Source organism: Cnephaeus nilssonii (genome assembly GCF_951640355.1).
Source record: "Cnephaeus nilssonii genome assembly, chromosome: 12".
Classification (NCBI taxonomy): Eukaryota; Metazoa; Chordata; class Mammalia; order Chiroptera; family Vespertilionidae; genus Cnephaeus; species Cnephaeus nilssonii.
In genome coordinates, this window is record NC_137083.1 from 67,193,429 (window position 1) to 67,208,286 (window position 14,858).

The window sequence follows — 14,858 nt, forward strand, 5'->3', positions numbered from 1 at the left end:
GGGGATGAGTTTAATAAAGTTTGGAAGATGTTTAGTTTAGCTGATTTCAATATGGGAAACTTTAGTCTATGGTAGAAATAACGAGACTGGTCTGAGGAATTCAAATGAAACTTGCCTGGCCTTCATTTGTACACTAACTAACTTTAGAGATAACTTCTCTTTCTTCCACTTAAACTTTATCCAAATTTTCTTGCAGGATTTAGGCTTTTTACTTTATTACAGAATCGATATATGTGGCCTGTTCATTCTGTTGAGGTTCTGGGTAGACACTGGTTATACCCCAAAGAGGAAGGTGATCAACTCATTTTCTTTAGGACAGGCACAGTCTAAATACTCTTCGCTTCTCACGTGGGACTTCTGCAGCCTGGATATCCCTTCCTGTATCATCTTCTCTACCGTTGATTCTTTCATCTTCTTAGTATATCGTCTTCTGAAGCACAGATAGATAGGGGTGGATACAGAGGGTTAAATGAAACAGGAGAGATGTGCACAGAATCTTAAGGGATTGAGCAGAAGGAAGTTGAAACTTCTCACCTGGCCTTACACACCCCTACAAGTCTGTCCCTGACCAGTCTCATTACCTCTGGGGCCTCACCTTGTCCCTTTCTTCCCTGGTCCACTATTATTCAGCCACTCTGGACTTCATGCAGTTCCTCAGATGTATCAACCTATTTTCATCATTGCGCCTGCTTTCCCCTCTGGCTGGAGTCGCCTTTCCTTTTATCTTTTCTGGCTGGATCCTTGGTAGCGAGAATCTTAATTTACACGCCACTTCCTAAGAACAGCCCTTCCCTCTGATTAATCCAACAAGAAGCAGGTATTTTCTGGCTCATCACTTTTACATGTTTACACAAATGTGTATCCTAGCTATTTTGCATCGTTGTTTTCACTTGAGAAGAGGGGGTCTTGTCCTGTGTGCTTCTATATCCTAGTGCCGGTTGGCACACTCACAATTTATTAATTCAACTGCTTGAACTTCCTTTTATGGTTATCCATAGTAAATATTTAACAGTGTGGTGTTTACTTCTGCACCATATAGAGTTGATTTACAGTGTGACAGTGAAGTGAAAGGAATGAGGATCAACAATTCGTTAAGAGGCGAACACCTCCCCAGAGGAGGGTGTGAGAGAGAGTACATATGGAGTCAGGGAGGTGTTTGGGGTATGTTTGTTCTAAAGGTTGGCTTTTTAGTATTGCAGTGTATATTAGCTATTCACAGAGCAGTGCAACCACAGTCCATTTTAAAACATATTTGCCACCTTAAAGAGAAACTCTGTCCCCTTTACTTATCAACCTCCAATCACCCCAACCCTAAGCAACTACTAATTGACTTTCTGTTTCTATAAATTTGCCTATTCTGTACATTTTCACATAAACATGTGGTCTTTTTGTGATTGCCCTCTTTCACTTAGTATAATGTTTCCAAGATGTATCCATCTGGTAGAATATGTCAGGAGTTCATTTCTTTTCATGGCTGAATAATATTGCATTATATCTGTATACCATGTTTTGTTGATCCATGCATCTAGGCCAGCAGTTTTCAACCCTTTTCATCTCATGGCACACATAAACTAATTACTAAAATTTCACAGCACACCAAAACATATATTTTTTGCCAATCTGACAAAAAATAGGGATACTTTTGATTCATTCACACCAGATGGCTATTGTATTTGGCTGTTGTCATTTTTTACTTTGACAGACTAAGGGAAAAGAGGTCAGTGCCCCTGACTAGTCAGGCATTGCATGGTTTAAAAATTCTTTCCGCACACCTGCTGAAAATCTCTGATCTAGGCTAATGATACTTGGATAGTTTCCATCTTTTGACTACTGTGAATAATGCTGCAAATTAAACTGGGTGTACAAATATCTGTTTTAGTACTTGTTTTTAATTCTTTTCAGTGTAAAGCTAGCAGTAGAATTTCTGAATCATATAATTCTATGTTTATTTATTTATTTTGGAGGAGGTTTTCTTTATTATTATTTTTTATTGATTGAGGTGTTACACATGTGTCCTTATTCCCCTATTACCCCCCCATCCTCCCCACTCATGCCCTCACCCCTTCCCCCTGTTGTCTGTGTCCATTGGTTAGGCTTATATGCATGCATACAAGTCCTTTGGTTGATTTCTCTCCCTTACCCCCACCCTCCGCTACCTTTCATCTGAGGGTTGACTGTCTGATCAATGCTTCTCTGTCTCTGGATCTGTTTTTGTTCATCAGTTTATATTGTTCATTATATTGCACAAATGAGTGAGATCTTGTGATATTTATCTTTCTCTGACTGGCTTATTTCATTTAGGCTGTTTCCAAATCTTAGCTATGGTAAATTGTGCTGCTATGAACATAGGGGTGCATATATCCTTTCTGATTGGTGTTTCTTGTTTCTTGTTTTTTTTAAGTAACCACCAAAATGCTTTTCCTAATGGCTATACCTTATTTTCCCACCAGGATTATATATATGAGAGTCAAATTTCTTCACATTCTCATCAGTGCTTGTTATTTGAATTAAAAATATAAATAGCCAGCCCATCAGTAGACGAGTAGATAAAAAAGCTATGGTACATTTACACCATGGAATACGGTGCAGCTATTAAAAAGAAGGATCTCTTACCCTTTGAGAAAGCATGGAGGGACCTGGAGAGTATTATGCTAAGTGAAATAAGCCATTCAGAGAAAGACAAGTATCACAGGATCTCGCTCATATGTGGAATCTAAAGAACAAAATAAACTGATGAACAAAATAGATGCAGAGACATGAAAACATGGAACATACTAATAAATCTCAGAGGGAAGGTGGGGGTGGGTGGGTGGGAAGAGATTAACCAAAGAACTTGTATGTATATATGCTTAACCCATGGACACAGACAATAGTGTGGTGAAGGCCTGGGCAGGGGAGGCTAGAAGAGGTCAATGGGGAAAAAAGGGTACATCTGTATAACTTTCAACAATACAGATAAATTAAAAATAGATAGATAGATAGCTATAGAGATGGACATACGGAGATTAGATATAGATTAGATAAAGATATAGATGATTTAGATATAATCTTCATCCTAATAAGGGTGAAGTGGTATCTTGTTGTGGCTTTGATTTGCATTTCCCTAATGACTAATGATGTTGAACATATTTTCACATATTGTATTAGCCATTTGTATATCTTCTTTAGAGAAATGTCTATTCAAGTGTTTTTGCCCATTTTTAAATTGAGTTGTCTTTTGGTTGTTAATTATAAGAGCTGTTTATATAACTCTAGATCAGCAATTTTCAACTAGAGTGCCACAAGAATTTTTAAACCATACAATGCCTGACTATTTAGTCAGGGGCACTGACCTCTTTTCCCTTAGATTGTCAAAGAAAAAAAAGACAACAACAAAAAGAAAGGAAAAATAAAAGGTCATAATAATAGAGTTATTATGTAGCATAATGAGATTGTACCCGATAACATTAATTCTTGGTACTAGAATTCCTTACATACATTTTAAAAAGTCACTTTGGCCCTGGCCGCGTAGCTCAGTTGGTTAGAGCCATGGTCGGCAAACTGCGACTCGCAAGCCACATGGAGCTCTTTGGCCCCTTGAGTGTGGCTCTTCCACAAAATACCACGGCCTGGGCGAGTCTATTTTGAAGAAGTGGCGTTAGAAGAAGTTTAAGTTTAAAAAATTTGGCTCTCAAAAGAAATTTCCATCGTTGTACTGTTGATATTTGGCTCTGTTGACTAATGAGTTTGCCGACCACTGGGTTAGAGCATTGTCATAATACACCAAGGTTGTGGGTTCAATGCACAGTCGGGGCGTATACAAGAATCAACCAATGAATGCATTAGAAAGCAGAACACAAATTGATGTCTCTCTCTCTCACTCTCATTCCTCTCTGTAAACTCAATCAATCAATAAAAAAAATTTTTAGAAGTCACTTTGGAGCAAAAAAGTAGGTAATTATTATTATTTATTTTATAAATTAATCAAAATTATACTTAATTTTGTCACATTGGCAAAAAAAACGTATTTTTGGTGTGCTGCATAATTTTAGTAATTAGCTTATGTGTGTCATGAGATGGAAAAGGTTGAAAATTGCTGTTCTAGATACTTGACCTTGATCACATATATTATTTTCAAGTGTTTTATTTCATTCAGAGGATCTTTCATCTTCTTGATATATTGTCTTCTGAGCATAAAGTTTTAAAATTTTGATTAAGTCCAGTTTATCTATTTTTTCTGTGTTGCTTGTGCTTTTGTATCATATCTAAAAATCCAGTGCCAAATCCAAGGTCACAAAGATTTATCCCTATGTTTCCTCCGAAGACTTCCATAGTTTTATCCCTTACATTTAGGTCATTGATCTATTCTAAGTTAATTTTTGTACATGATCTGATGTAAGGGTCCACCTTCCTCCTTTTGTGTGTGACAGTCAGTTGTCCCAGCACCATTTAATGAAGAAACTACTTCCCCATTAAATTTTCTTGATATCCTTTTGAAATCATAGATGCATATGTTTATTTCTGCACTCTCAATTATATTCTATTGATACATATATATCTTATTCTAGTATCATATTACCTTGATTACCAGTTTTAAATCAGGACTCTGCGTCTACCAACTATGTTCTCCTTTTTAAAGGTTATCTTGGTTCAAGTATAATTCTCTTCTTTAAAAATTCATTTTGTATTTTTCAATTATAGTTGACATATAATATTATATTAGTTTCAGATGTACAGCCCAGTGATTAGACATTATATAACTTGCTAAATGATCATCCCAATAAATCTTGGACCCATCTGACACCGTACATAGTTAGTTAGAATATCATTGACCATGTTTCCTATGTTTACCTCCCCATGACTATTCTGTAACTACCAATTTGTACTTCTTAATCCCTTTACTTTTTTCAACCATCCCTCCAACTACCCTTCCATCTAGCAACTGAAAGTTTTCTTCACCTATGAGTGTTTCTCTTCTGCTTGTTCATTTTTTATTATTATTATTCAACTTTTGGTAGATATGTATTTATTGCCATTTGATTGTTTACATTTTTTATCTTTTTTTCCCTTTTTTTTAATATAGACCCTTCAATATTTTGTGTAATTCTGGTTTGTGGTGATGAACTTTTTTAGCTTTTTCTTGTCTGGGAAGCTCTTTACCTGTCCTTTGATTCTAAATGATAGCTTTGCTGGGTAGAGTAATCTTGGTCATAGGTCCTTGCTTTTCATCATTCTGAATATCTCTTGCCACTCTTTTTCTGGCCTGCAAAGTTTCTGTTGAGAAATCAGCTGACATTCATATGGGCACTCCCTTGTAGGTCTTTAACATTTTGCATTTTAATTATGATGTGTCTTGGTGTGGGGCTCTTTGAATTCATCTTGTTTGGGACTCTGTGCTTCCTGAATTTTTATGTCTATTTCCTTCACCTGGTTAGGGAAGTTTTCTGTCATTTTTTTTTTTAACCCTTTGCACTCGCTTGCTTTTTTCTCAGTTCCTTTATTCTAATGCTAACCGTGTCAAGTCACACTCGACATCCAAGTGCAAAAGGTTAATAGGTTTTCCATTTCTTGCTCTCTTTCTTCTCCTTCTGATATCCCCATGATGCAAATGTTAATAGGCTTGAAGTTGTCCCAGAGGCTCCTTACACTAGCCTCATTTAAAAAAAAAACAAAAAAAAACACCTTTTTTTAAATTTTTTGCTTTTCTCATCATTGGCCATTTTTTGCTTCTTTGTATTCCAAATTGCTGATTTGCATCTCAGCTTCATCTTCTCTACCATTGATTCCTTATAATTTATTCTTCATTGCAGTTAGTGTATCCTTCATTACTGACTAGTTCTTTTTTTATGGTTTCCATGTCCTTTGTTATGCTGTTAAAGTTCTCACTGAGTTTATCTTCTATTCCCCTAAATTAATTGAGCATCCTTATAACCAGTGTTTTGAACTCTGCATCTAGTAGATTGCTTGTCTCCATTTTGTTTAGTTCTTTCTGGTGTTTTATTCTGTTCTTTCATTTTTGACATTTTTCTTGGTCTCCTGATTTTGGCAGCCTCTCTGTGTTTGTTTTTATGAATTAGGTAGAGCTGCTATGTCCCCCAGGCTTGGTTGAGTGGTCTAAGGTAGTAGATTCCCTGTAGGGTCCAGTGGCATCGCCTCTCCATTCACCTGAACTGGGCACTCCAGGTGCATCCTCTCCCTCCTTGGCCCCCTGCTGGTTTTCACAGCCAAAAATTGTGGGAACTTCTCTTCCTGGCACTGGGACCCTGGCTGGGAGGCCTGCTGTGGGCCTGGGACTCCTTGCTTCTCATGTGGGACTTCTGCAGCCTGGATATCCCTTCCTATTTTTATCCACCACATGTGGGTGTGTGACCAGCCAGTTCTGCATCTCCGGCCTTCCTGCCAGTCCTGGAGTGGCTTCTTTTTTATATCCTTAGTTGTAGGATTTCCCTTCAGCTAGATTTCAGGCAGTTCTAGGTGATGCTTGTTCTTTAATTTAGTTGTAATTTCTATGTGGTTGTCGGAGGATTTGCACAACGAATTTAGCTACACCACCATCTTGATCAAAAGCCAAGAATAATTCTCTTTGGCTTCATGCTTTGCCTTTCAGACTTATTAAGGTGGTTTTCCCACTTATGTGACTCTGTTAGGTGGGTGGTTGCGCCCTGATAGCTTTGCCAGATGAGAGTTGTGCCTCTGCAGCTCGGAGTAGCTGCCCTCTGGCTTGTTGCCGCCAAGGTGTTATCCCCAAACACATGGCTTTGTTGGGCAGAGCTCTTTCCCTTTGAAGCCAAGGTGGAGACAGCCCTAGCCCCATGTACTGTGGGCCTGGGCTGGGAGTGCAGCTTCTAAGGTGTATTGGATCACTTTCCGGGTCATTCTTAGCCTGTCTTGAATAATAAATTGTGTTCACAGCTGAATCGGTGGTGTAGTCTTCTTTCATTTCTTCTATTTTCTTCACTTCCCACTGGGATAGTTGATTTGGTCTGTGGTTCATACTCATACTAATCTTCTTAGCAAATGGTTAGTTTGCCACACCCTAACTGTTCTCTTTGGAAATACTTTCTAGTTCTAGTTTTTTGTAGTGTAGACAGGCTAAGAATCTTCAAAAATTTTATAATCTGAGTTCTTTTGCTTAACAGTTCTGTCTTTAATGTCTCTCTTCTTGCATTTTACTATCAGCACGCAGGAATCAAGCCACTCCTTCAACATTTAACAGGAATTTCCTCAGCTAAATCTCCAATTTCATGCTGGCAAGTGCAGCCTTTCACAAAACACTAGAACACAAATACAATTCCGCAAGGATTTTTACCAGTTGATACCAAGAATCACTTTTCTTCCCATTTTCAATAACACATTTCTCTTTTCTGTCTGAGAGAGACCTCATCAAAATGACTTTTACTGTTCATATTTCTGCTAACATTCTATACATGATTATTTACATTTTCTCTAAGAAGATGAGAGGTTTCTCTAGAGCTTTTTCTTCTTCTTCTTCTTCTTCTTCTTCTTCTTCTTCTTATTATTATTATTATTATTCTTTTTCTTATTATTATTATTATGTGACTAACATATAACATTGTGTAAGTTTAAGGTATATAATGTGTAGGTTTGATACATTTATATACAGGGTGTCCCCCCCAAAATGTATACACACTTTGAATAAGTATAAAGGCAGTGTTCATCAAAATACATTTCATTTTCAAAATGTAATAGAAAAGTCTCTTTATTGCAATATTGGCTTTTTTTGGCAAGCACCTCAAAATTCTTCCAGCCTATACCCAACCCAGTTCCAAAGCCACTTCCACAGTTTTAGGTGTTTGTTACAGCAGCAGCACACTTCTCAGTTCTGGCTGCTACAATAAAAATGGCATAGACTATAGTGATTAAACAATGAATATTTATTTCTTATAGTTCTGGAGGTTGGAGATCTGAGATCTGGGTCCAGCATCTTCAGTTTCTTTTCTTTTTTTAATATATTTTTATTGATTTCAGAGGAAGAGAGAGGGAGAGAGAGATAGAAACATCAATGATGAGAAAGAATCATTGATCACTGCCTCCTGCACGCCTCACACTGGGGATCAAGTCCAAAACCCGGGCATGTGCCCTGACCAGGATTCGAACCTTGACCTCCTGGTTCATAGGCCAACACTCAACTACTGGCTGGGAGCATCTTCAGGATCTTGATGAGGGCGCTCTTCAGGATTTTCAGACGGCTGCCTTCCTGTCTTGCTGTGCCTCACAGTGTATAGAAACAGAGCTGTCTTTTCATTCCTTATCAGGACACCAATCCCACCGTGGGGGCTTTATCCCCATGACCTCACCCAAACTTAATTACTCCAAATAGCATCACACTGAGGACTAGAGACTCAACATATGAATTTGTGGGAGAGGGCCACAAACACGTGCCCTAAGAGTCTCAATGTCATGATATTTTCTACAGAATCTATTTGAAAAATTTTATGGAGATATAATTGATGTAGCATAACATTCTTCCATTGCAATTCAGGTGAGTTTTAGTAAATGTATACACTTGTGCCTCTATCATTACAGTGCAGTTGTAAAACATATCACTTCAGAAGCTCCCTCATGCCCCTTTGCGTCTGTTCTTACTCCCACTCCTGGCTCCAGGGAACACTCGTGCTTTCACACTCTGTAATTTTATTTTTCCTGGACGTTTTATATAAATGAAATCGTGTAAGTCTTTTGAATTTGGCTTTTTTAGCTTAGCATAATTTCTACAAAATATTTAATTGACTAGAGGCCCGGTGCATGAAAATTCATGCACTGGAGGGGCCGTCCCTCAGCCCGGCTTGCTCCCCTCACAGTCCGGGAGCCCTCAGGGGCGGGAGGCAACTGGTGATCAGGGGAAGGCAATGCCCCCATCACACCTCTGCCGCTGTGACTGCCGGCAGCGAAAGCCTTGGCCAGCCTGGTTACCTGAGCCTCGGGCGGCCCTGGGTGGCTGGGCAGCTGCCATCTGAGGCTTGCCTGTGCCTTGGGCCAGCCCTGGGGAGCTGAGGGGACTGGACGCTGCCATCTTATGGCTGTGGGTGCCTCCATCTTTGTAAGGGTGTGATGGTCAATTAGCATATTCCCTCTTTATTAGATAGGATACTTAATATTTGATCAATCACATGAAGTAACTTTTATAAGAAATGGTTATATTATTTCAACACTTTTTTCACAAATAAGGATGGTTCTCATTTAATTTCGAATATACTCATAATGTACTTATAAGGACATTCTGAAGGGCAGTTTAAACAAATTAAAATACTTGGAAGTTAGAAAATATTACAGTAAGCCTCCAATACTCTTTATTATTCTTACCACAAGGAAATTTGACTGAAATACCTTATCTGCGTTTCCTCATGAACACTGAGTTAACTTCTTAAGTGAATGAAAAGATTTGTATTTATCATCAAATCCTGGGGCAGATTACCTCAAAAATGTATCTCCCGAGTGCTGACCAACTGCAGTTTTCAACAGTGTGGTTACATTTATCTTGTACTCATCTTACACAACAGGAAAGAGATTTATCTCCTCCATCATCATGGCGAATTATGCCTCGGACACGTTTTCTAAATATTATTCCTTTAACAGTTTGTGCTTTGTTGGAGATCAATCCATCCTTCTGTCTGATACTAATTAAAGTACCTTATTTAGTCCATATTTCCAATAAACGTAATCAAGATTTCTAGCCATTGCCTATTTCATTCCTGTAGCTCAGATTTCCTGCCAGCAATTAGATGGACACAGCATATGACATCAGTACATAGCTTTGAATAGAGAAACTGGGGTCCAGTAAAGGTGGTGGTTATAGACAATCTTTGTTTGTAAATAATGATAGTGAGGTAATCTGTGTAAGTCCTGTGTTTAGTTTTTAGTTTTTTAATATAGGGAAGGGAATATAGATAAACTGTATTTTTTACTTATGGAACAAACTTGATGGATTTTTAACTCATTGTTTTAGTTTCTCAGTTAACTGTGAAAGGTTCTGTTCTCTATGAATGAGGTAGCAAAGCATTGTTGCTACACTTTTATAGCTTTTTAACCATTTCCAGACATGTCAGTGTTTCAGTTTTAGCCTATACCCTTCATGATATCCCCTGAAAGGAAGCGGAGGGATAGCAACAAGAATGACAAGCTGGAGGCAGAGGTGCCGTTCGTTATAGTCATGTTGTAGTCACACATCTCCTGATATGTACTGATCTTTAAAACAGTTTCCCTACAGATGACGAGCATCCTTTGAGTGCCTCAAAACACAAGAGCTAATATTGCCCTATGGAGGGCCAACATAGGTCTTGGTACTGATGAAATAAAACCAAGGATATTTGTTATTAAAAATAAGCCAGGGTTTGGGAGAGAGGGAAATGGGGAGTTGCTAATCAACAGGTATAAAGTTTCAGTTATGCAAGATGAATAAATTCTAAAGACCTATAAAAACTGTGCCTACAGTTAATAATACTGTACTATATTGTATATTTAAAAGTTTATTAGGGTAGATCTCAAGTTAAATGTTTTCAGCACAAAAAAAATATGGAAAGCAATGCTCTTTTTTTTTTCCATATCCTCTGTATCTCTTTTGTCCCATGGTGCTATTTTATTAAAAACATTTGAAGGTTAATGGGTCTTTGTTTCCCACCCCCTTCAAAGTAATAAAATAGAAAGGCAGGGAGCGATAAGAAAAACTGAGGAGTTGCACAATGACAGAAACTTATTTACAGATATTGGGACAGAACATTCGTCTGCCTCATGAAAATGATGGGAAATTCAGGCTTCAGTACCTGTCTCTGGAAACTTTAAATTCTGAACCAGGATTGTAACAATCTGTCAAATTATTGAAATAGTATTGCAACTACAAATGGGAAGCTTATCAGAATGACAAGCTAGTGTTAGAGAGTAAATACAGACTGCATATAAACAAGAGAAGCTAACCGTGCATTGTAAAATGATGTTAGCTTTCGTTTTAATTTAGTAATGTCAGAATTAGTTTTGAAGTATAATTCATTAGACAGTTATTCTTGCAGGCTAGAGAAAAAAATACTGCATATTTAAATGATCCATCAAAAAGTGTGCCTATATTTAAGAAACTAAAGGGAAAACACTCAAGCTGCATCTTTTAGTTTCATCATTTCCATTTTTAAAAGCATGAGATTTCTTCCTCTTATATAAAAAAATTCACCAGAAGATACTGGTGCAGAGCAAAATAAAGCCAAAAGAGACAAACATTGGCCAAATACAGAAATTGCATTCATTGAAATTTTATTTTCAGTTGAGGGAAGGTAATCTGGGGTTCATCAAAATTAGGGCATCTGAATTAAAGGGAAAATATGATGGATTAAGATTGCAAACGCTGGTTGACCAGCACTAGTGAAAAACAGTGGTGAGAGAGCTTGCGAGAAAGTTTGTATAACTAGGATTATCAACACCTCTGTGATACATTTATAGCTTGTATATAACTTCCCCTTATAATCTGTGACTTTTTCAGAGCAAGCTTTTGCAGCTGTTTTCATTATTCATTTGACTTATGTAACCGATTTATTGCATGGGCTGAGTTTCAGTAGCAAATAACTTAATTTTCATCTGGTGCTACCAATTTCAGCTGTACTCCAGGATTCTTTGAAGACATCTTGGCAGGAACCATAGCTTTTCTGGTCATTTTCAGGTATTAAATAATATGTTTAGGTGTTAAAGTTTTCATCTCAGTTTAAATTAAGACTTATTCATTTAAAAACTTTCTTTTCCTTTCATTTTATTCAGAAACCTATAGCAAGGGAAAGGGTACTATAGTCTGGTTTTCACTCTCATTTGCCTACTTATATATTCTTTGTTTAAATGAATTTATTTTTTTTATTAATTAAGGTATTACATATGTGTCCTTATCTCCCCATTGCCCCCCAACCCCCCCCCCACTCATGCCCTCACCCCCCTGTTGTCTGTGTCCATTGGTTAGGCTCATATGCATGCATACAAGTCCTTTGGTTGATCTCTCCCCCTTACCCCCACCCTCCCTACCTTCCCTCTGAGGTTTGACAGTCTGAAAGAAGCTTCTCTGTCTCTGGATCTGTTTTTGTTCATCAGTTTATGTTGTTCATTATTTTCCATAAATGAGTGAGATCATGTGATATTTATCTTTCTCTGACTGGCTTATTTCGCTTAGCATAATGCTCTCCAGTTCCATCCATGCTGTTGCAAATGGTAAGAATTCCTTTTTCTTTTCTTTTTTTACCACCGTGTAGTATTCCATTGTGTAGATTACCACAGTTTTTTAATCCACTCATCTGCTGATGGCACTTAGGCAGTTTCAAATCTTAGCTATGGTAAATTGTGCTGCTATGAACATAGGGGTGCATATATCCTTTCTGATTGGTATTTCCAGTTTCTTGGGATACATTCCTAGAAGTGGGATCACTGGATCAAATGGCAGTTCCTTACACATACAGTATATTCTTCCTAACACTTTGGGGTAGGACTGAGGCTGAGGAGAGCAAAATGTCCTTGTATGTGGAGCTCTTGGTAGCCCTCTCTTGGTTAGCGAATACCTTCTGTCATGCACATGCCCCATGTAACTTCTCTAGTCAGTTGCTTAATGATGCACCACGTGCCCTGGAACTTCTGATGTCACATTGCATCATAGAAGGATGCATCTATAGCTGCCCTCCCTCCCCTTCCCCTGAGCTACTGGTTTAATGACATCACCCACACATCCTCATTCTGCTTGAATTTAATTTCCTCAGCAGATAACTCCAAGTAGAAGCTCCTCGAAGACAAGAGCAATATATTAAACCTTTAGTTCCTGTCTAGCACCAGCCACAGTAATAGGACCCGTGGGTGTTCAGTTTCTGATTCGTCTGCAAGTAGGTCTCGGGGCCTGACAGTTGAACCAGCACCTACCCGTAGTAGCAGGATGTGAAGTCCTCGTTCTCCCATAGGAAGCTCCCATTTTTCTGGAAATTCCTTGGAAAACACGTGCATTCACATGAAAGTGTGTGTTTTTTGGTTCATGTGTGCTAACTTGAGGCTGGAATTCAGAATCACTGAGAATGGGGGTCCACGTGGGTAAAAAAGGCAGCTTCCCAAGAGATACACAGGCACAAGAATAATTTTAATAGAGTTGATTAAATAGACATAATACACTATGATTCCTCTAGTTCATTAGTATTCTTTCCTAAAGCCCTTCTGTCTAGTAAAGAGCCTGCTCTATGCCAGTTCACTTTCTTAACCCCCTTTTCACAGTCCCCCTTCTGTGCCTTTACCAAAGAAAGGCACACTCTCACCCAACTGGAGTCTTCCTGTGGCTCTTGTCTCAGAGCGGAGAAACCTCCAGGTCGCCATTCCAAAGGAAAACTTGTAATGTTCGTGTTATTTTTAAGAAAGTGATTTACAAATGATGTAATGAATCCTTCTGTAATTAAATGGCTTCTACTGCTTTGCTTTTCAACAAAGATGATGAAGGATTTAAAATTTCAACTGCTAAGTGATTGAAAAATACATTTGTCTTTTCAATCACTGTATTGTTTGGAACATTTAAATTGGAAGATATTAAGCAAATTGATGGATATTGCTATAATAATGTCCCATCTACTTATTTTTCTAGCTTAAAATGGAAAAACAAAAACCTGGATTAAAATTGATGCTGAAATATAAACAAAAAGAAAAAAGAAGAAAAAATTTATGCCAAGCTCTGTCTCAATCTAGAATTAAGTAATAGGCACCAGTGGATATGCAAACTATTTGGAAAAAATAGTACTATCCATTTCAGTAAGAGATACATATCTAATCTACTATTTTATTTTTCATATTTACTAATAATCATTTATCATATTTATTTGGATTTATTTGCATACTAGTAATTGTAATAAAAACTAAATTTAGAAGGAATTTTTTGTCTTTATTTTTGACAAATAAAAAGTATATAAAGTATATAATAAGATGTTTTGGTATATGTTCTGAAATGATTATTCCAATCCAACTACCATATCCATCACATACCATTGTTATCTTTTTGCGTGTGTGTGTAGTGAGAGCTGTCTTAGCAAATTTCAAGTATACAATACATTATTATAAACTATAGTCACCCTATTGACCATTTCACCTTCAGAACTTATAACTAGAAGTTTGTACTCTGATAAAATTCTCCCCGTAGTTCCTACCAGCTTCCAGTAACCACCATTCTTTTGTTATTACTATAAGTTTGACTTCATTTATTTGTTTGTTCTTGGGTTCCTTCTGTAAGTGAGATCATGCACTATTTGTTTTTCTGTGATTGTCTTATTTTACTTAGAATGCCTCTAGGTTCAACCATGTTGTTGCAAATGACAGGACTGACTTTTTTGTGTGATTACTTTTATTTATTTGTTTTCATTAAAAATTTATTGGGGTGACATTGGTTAATAAAATTATATAGGTTTTAAATGTACAATTCTATAATATATTATCTGTATTTTACATCATGTGTTTACCACCCAAAGTCAGATCTTCTGTCACCACATTATTTAACTCCCTTTACCCTGTATTACCACCCACACACCTCCTTTCCCTCTGATAACGACCATACTGTTGTCTGCATCTATGAGTTTTTGTTTGTTTGTCTTGTTTGTTCGTTTGTTGCTTTCAGTTTTTATATCCCAAATATGATTAAATTAAATGGTTCTTGACTTTTTCTGTCTGACCTATTTTCTTAGCATGATATTCTCATGAGCTATTCATGTTGTCACAAATGGTAGTATTTTATCTTTTCTTATGGCTGAGTAGTATTCCATTGAATATAGGTACCATACCTTCTTTATCCAATCATCTGTTGAAGGACACTTCAGTTGTTTCCATGTCTTGGCCACTGTGAATAATGCTGCAATGAACTCAGGAGTTACATATATGAATAA

General features: G+C 37.4%; 1 protein-coding gene across 3 annotated transcripts in view; it reads left to right on the forward strand.

Moving 5' to 3' along the window:
- The window catches only part of CADPS2 (calcium dependent secretion activator 2), a 484,731-nt gene that overhangs the window by 189,688 nt on the left and 280,185 nt on the right, over positions 1–14,858 (forward strand). The window lies entirely within an intron of this gene.